Source organism: Protobothrops mucrosquamatus, unplaced genomic scaffold (assembly GCF_001527695.2).
Source record: "Protobothrops mucrosquamatus isolate PMUCROS unplaced genomic scaffold, P.Mucros_1.0 scaffold1715, whole genome shotgun sequence".
Lineage (NCBI taxonomy): Eukaryota > Metazoa > Chordata > Lepidosauria > Squamata > Viperidae > Protobothrops > Protobothrops mucrosquamatus.
In genome coordinates this window covers 192,292-198,700 of record NW_015387863.1, presented here as the reverse complement: position 1 = coordinate 198,700, position 6,409 = coordinate 192,292, and the positions used below count along the sequence as shown (strand labels likewise).

The 6,409-nt window shown below is 35.9% G+C and overlaps 1 protein-coding gene across 1 annotated transcript in view; it reads left to right on the top strand.

The window, feature by feature from the left end:
- The window catches only part of ARL15 (ADP ribosylation factor like GTPase 15), a 130,513-nt gene that overhangs the window by 22,339 nt on the left and 101,765 nt on the right, over window positions 1-6,409 (top strand). The window lies entirely within an intron of this gene.

Below are 6,409 nucleotides of genomic sequence, written 5' to 3'. Positions count from 1 at the left end.
TTTATCATTCAATAATACCCAAGGTATTTGGGTTTGTGATATTATATTTTCAAATTTTTTTTCATAAATATTTTTTGTGAAAAAGATTTTAAAAGAGAATTGATTACAAACTAAATATGAGTCAGTAGTGTGATGTCACTGCTGAAATGCAAATATATTTTTAGGTTCTATGAATAGAAATAATTTCCAAATCTTGAATAACAGTTTCACTTTGTTCTCATTCATCAGTCCCCTTGTTGAGTACTATGTCCCATTTGTGAATATTGCACTCTAAGAATGATTCATATAAACTACAAAGGTTCAGAGAAGGGCCAATTTGGCCTAGTGGCTAATACACCAGCCTAGAAATCATGTGAGTTCAAATCCTGCCTTAGTCATGAAACCAACTGGATGACCTTTGGCCAGTCACTCTCTCTCAGCCCAACCCACCTCACTGTTGTGGAAAAAATAGGAGGCAGAAGGAATACCGCGTATGTTTTCTGTCTTGAGTTATTTTTAAAAACAATAAAGGCAGAATACATATAAATACATAAATAAGTAAAATAAAATGGATGATCAGGACAGGGATCCCTACAAAGAGAGAGTGGAGAAATTGCCACGTTTAGCCTTGAAGACAAAATTCAAGAAGTCTATGATTGCATTTTTAAAATTTCCAAAAGGATGTCACACAGAAGAAGGTTAAGACCTGTTCTCTGTCATCCTGAACACAGGACACAAAATAATGGATTTAAGTTACATGAAGGCAAATTCCAACTGAATGTTAGAAAAACTTCCTAACAGTTTGAACAATTTGACAGTGGAACCAGTGACCCAGAGAGGTCATAGACCTCCTTCAGTGGATGTGTTCAAGTGGAAGCTGGACCACCATCTGCCAGGGATGCTTTAATGTGAATTCCTGCACTGAGCAAGGAACTGGGCTCTGTGATCTAAATGGCTTCTTCTAACTATGATTCTAAAACAGAATTTTTTCTAGATGTTCAAAATAATGTAGTTAAGTGTTCCAATAGTGGGAAAACTCACCTGGAAAGTTGTTAAACTTTCTGCCTCTCAATATATTCATGCAGAAGCTGGAGAATCACTAGTTATAGATTTCATTTTTTATTTATCTTACCTATCCTTTTGTTTTGTTTGTACGATGAATCAAAAGAAGAAAGTATACAGTAGAAAAGAGATTCAAAGTTGTATAAAACTGAATAAGAACTGAATAAAACTGAATAAGTAGCATTAGAATAGTCATTTCTTACCCTTCTAATGTTTGTACTCCATTCAGTGATGCTGAGATACTCGTTATTAGAAGTCTTCACTGAGCAATAGGTTGGCTCATTGGATTGAGTGACTTTTCCAGTTCTGCTGTTCTGAATCTGCTGGGGCCAATATATTTTCCATTAGAATGAAATAAGCTAACTTTTTTAAATCTTCTAGTACATGTGTTTTCATAGGGAAGGGGGGATGTGGAGTCTTATCTTTATGCAGGGATATTGGCTAAAATAAAGAGTGGGAGAAATACTTGCGAATTAGATTACACAAATCTCAGGGCAAGCAAAGTCATCAACTTTAAATCATTTCCTCTTGAGAATACAGACAGAATGTAGGTGCAAGAAAGATGAAACTCTTCCATGGTGCAATATTCTAAATAGATTTTCTTTCACAGACACAGAATAAGGCAGGGGTGGGCAGTTTATTTTTCCAAGGGGCCACATGAGAAACTGGGACTGTTGTGGAGGGCTGAACCAATTAGGGGTATGAAGGTGTATAGGCATGCAGGCATGCGCATACATAAATCGAAAGAAAAATACTCACCTTCAAAATAAAACCAATGCAGTTGTATTGTGTTCATGGTATACACTTATTTACATTTGATTTGTAATTTCAGGCAATTATTTTGAGGCTAAAAATCAGGCTGAGGAACAACGTGCATCACCGCGAGCAAAGAATAACTAAATGCCATCCATACCATCAGTTGACCTAAAGAAATACCATGATGACAGAAAGAATTGCAAATTTTATCATGGCTAGCAGTTACTCAACTATACGTCTGGTGGTAGACAAATGCACAATAGAAACCTATTTCTGAATGTCAGATGAAATTCACCCTTTTTTTCCTTCGGATGTTAAAAATATTTTCTGAGTCATTTGTGCATCATTCATTCAAATGGGGAATTAAAATACATTCCTTAGAAGTAGCATGTGCAGCTACTGTTGAAGTAGTTCTGTTGAAAAGTAGCTTAATCACTTGGCAACATATCACGACATGTTGTCCTTGGTTTTCTAGAAGGGAGAGAACGTGCTACTGGATATTGGGATCAGATGCTTGATTTTGGCAATCTTATATAGTAGGAAGGAAGACTTAATGTGACAATTTCTCAGCTGTCTTTTGTAATGCTTGTTTTGAAGGCAACTGTGGTGAACAAGTGTTTCCTTTCTCACAGATCTCTGGGTACTAATATGATTGTTGGATTTGGATTTATTGGAATATGCATCCATTAAGATTACTATTCTCTATGAAGGGTGCACTATTTATTTATTTCATTTATATCCTGCCTGTATTATTTTTATAAAGAATTCAAGGCAGCAAATCTATCTATTTCAGATGCAGTTCTTTTTTATTATTCTTGTGTATAGTTGAACACGTAATATGTATAGAATAGCTTTACAAGTTTTGAATACTTTAAAAGTTTTTCACCTATGACACATGACAGCAATATTAAAGAGAAAAATATCCTCATATTCCATTCTCTTCCTTGTACTTACCGTACATTGACACGTCCTTGAAGTTTCTTAGAAATATACAACTAATTTTAGCAGCTTGTTTTGGAGTGACATGAATGCCTCGCTCAAAAAAGGTTGCAATGATCTTGAATGATAACTGGAATGTAATATGTTTCCTTTTACATTGCCAATGTTTCATCAATTTTGTTATTTGTAGAAATTCTCCGATTTAGCATATAGATACTCTTAATTCCAAAAAAAGTATCATGATACTGAACAGTAGATGGCAGTATTGTTCTGCTTGGTCAAAGCGCTCTCTCTCTCTCTCTCTCTCTCTCTCTCTCTCTCTCTCTCTCTCTCTCTCTCTCTCTCTCTCTCTCTCTCTCTCTCTCTCTCTCTCTCTCTCTCTCTCTCTCTCTCTCTCTCTCTCTCTCTCTCTCTCTCTCTCTCATTCATATTAATATATATATATATTAATATATATTAATTATAATAAAGTCCATATGGTTTTCCTTCTGTAGCTGGTATTTCCCATGGGAAAATCTTTATGCTTAATATCATTGGTAATAGTGAATGGGATATTTAAAAGAACAGGCCCATCTACAAACTGAATAGTGTTATGTTTGTGTATATGTGTATGAAAATAATGAACAATTTGATTGTGCTTACCCGTAGTCAGAAATGATGCAAACACATCACCACCAAACAGAAGAATCTATTTTTTTAATAGTTGACAAAAATTGCAGATATTTCATTCAATTAATATTTATCTGGCATTTGCAAAGGAATGAACTAAAACAGAACAGCAGGTATTAGTAATATAGTATTTGCTTTTCAGTACATAGATAAAATTATACAATGTAAAGTCAGCTGAAGTGAGTCAGATGTATGTAATTATGATATCTTAACACTATATCTGCTGGTTCTGAATTATTCAAGAGTGTACTCTAAATTAGCTCATTTTAAAATAAATTTTGCTTTTCAAAAATACCATGGGAAAACATGCCTACATATTAGTTTAGTATAAAGTTGATAATTGTATGTAAAAAAATTGTGAAACTCATAATTGAAATTATTACCTTCATGTTGATAAATTATTACTCTAATTGGCTTTGAAATATTATTTGAAAGTTAACCTATGTCTCTTGTCTAAATAATAATAATAATAATAATAATAATAATAATAATAATAATAATAATAATAATAATAATAATAATAATAATAATAATGGTAGAACTGGTTTGGCTACAGACTGAACCTCTACCTGTAGTCATAGTGATACATTATTCTACAGCACAAAGATTGTGGGTTCTAAAATGGAATATAAGTTTGATACTTTCGGTAATCCAAACCAGAACCCAAGGTAGTGCAAATTATACAGAGAATCCAATTTTACCTGAAAAGCATATTTGATATCTAAGAGATGGAAAGGAATTTGAAATGCCCCACCTGATCCAGTGAGATGGAAGGATCAGATATGCCCACAAAAGCCATAAATTATTCTTGATTATTGAAAGCTCATTTCATGAGCTCATCTTGCTTATCAGATCTTGGTCTGAGTATTTAAAAGCAGAACTGCCCATCTGCAACCACAGGGAAACAAAGATAATTAGGGGACTGGAGACTAAAGCATATAAGGAAAGGCTGCTGGAATTGGGTATGTCTAGTTTAATGAAGAGAAGGACGAAGGGGGACATGATAGCAGTGTTCCAATATCTCAGGGGCTGCCAGAAAGAAGAGGAAGTCAAGCTATTTTCCAAGGTGCCAGAAGGCAGGACAAGAAGCAACGGGTGGAAACTAACCAAAGAGAGAAGCAACCTAGAACTAAGGAGAAACTTCCTGACAGTTAGCACAATTAACCAGTGGAACAACCTGCCTCCAGAAGTGGTGAATGCTCCAACACTGGAAGTTTTTAAGAAGAGACTGGACAGCCATTTGTCTGAAATGGTATAGGGTTTCCTGCCTGAGCAGGGGGTTGGACTAGATGACCTCCAAGGTCCCTTCCAACTTTATTATTATTATTATTATTATTATTATTATTATTATTATTAATAATAATAATAATATCAATACTGGCATTTTTACTAGCATTGAAGAAACATCCCTTCTTCCTAGTGTGTGCAAGACACCAAAGTTGTCTAACATACTTTCTGCTCTTTTTTGCAAGAAAAAGAACAAGTTCGACGCAATAGGAAACAGCCTGCAAATGTTAAAAAGTACGCCTGTAAGCTTATTGCTAATGTGAAATGTTCAAGGTAGAAGCTGTCTAATGGTGTTTGGGAAAGGTTTTTGGTGGTGGTGGGGAGGGTATCTTGTAACACACACACACACACACACACACACACACAGAGAGAGAGAGAGAGAGAGAGAGATTGCAATTTTTCAGATTTAAATCTAAGTTTTATTTGCGAGAGAGAACACTAAATTTTCTCTTCAGCCAGACTGCTCTTTACATTTGTAATACTTAACGTGATTCAATGGGGGGCCCTTAATGCTTTGATCTAATGCCACAGTACACTTTTTAATGAGGGAGATTTGGAATATTGTCTTAATGCAGAACAGTCTAACAGCTTATTGTAATAAACTGAAGCATTATACCTAGGAGACCCTTCTGTTCTTTGGGCTTGTCTGTTTGAAACAGGTAATTACCAAGGCCTTGGATCAGTTTTGAAAAGGCGGCACCCTGATGGATGTGCAGACTGAAGTGTGACATGAGCCTTTTCCAATACAATAGGTGGCCTAACATTCCTCTGGAGGGCCAAGCTCATTAAATAGTCTGTGCTTTTCTCCACAGCCCCCTCATCCTGTTCATGCCTTTCGCTGGAGTCGAACGAAGTTGGAGGTTTCTCCACTGAGGACTTAGCAAAATTGCTGAGAGTTCTCAGATTGAATTTTTTATGTGTATGACTTCATGATGGCATTAGCATGCGCTTTGATCCATGTGTGAATGGCTCTGGGTCGGCTCTTATTGCCAGATCCAGATGGTGTTACGGGGAACAAACAGTTGTGTTTTAGGATTTCTCAATAGACTGTCTAGACTGGCTTTGTAGCAGACAGATACAGCCACCCATCAAATTAGCGTTTGTCAGATTTATGGTAATGGTTCAGCAAAGCCTTCCTGTCACTGACATTAAGATTTACGCCGCCAAGTTATTTTGTTTTCTACAAGATATAGGGAGCCTAATTTATTTACAAAGCTCCCAGTCCTTCTCAATCTCAAATTCAATAGAAACAATTTTGAAATAGATGGTTCAGGTTTGAGAGATGATTAAAAAATAAGTGACTTGCTGCACGATGGATTGAGGAAACCTTTTATTTCCTCCTTCAGATTATAAGATGTTAGGTATATTCTTCTGGTCAGTGTGCTCCATATGCTGCTTTTAGAAAGAAAAACATGTATGTGGATTACTGTGGCTAGAGTTTGAACTTTCATGTTACACTAAAGTAACATGAGCTGCTCCCTGCACACAGTGGGAATAACCTTTTGACAGGCACTATGTCCATTCTCAGTGAAAATGTTTTTCCAAGTCTGGCCAAAGTGCCTTTGATCATACTACCTCAAATGGAAGGGTCAGAGCTTCTATGCAAGGCAGGAACGATTCAGAGCAAAAGATAAATTGGAGGGTTGGGATCTTTTGGTTTGTGAGGGCATTTAAACAAAATCAGCATTTGTTGGACTTTCATTCTTTTCTGTTAGAA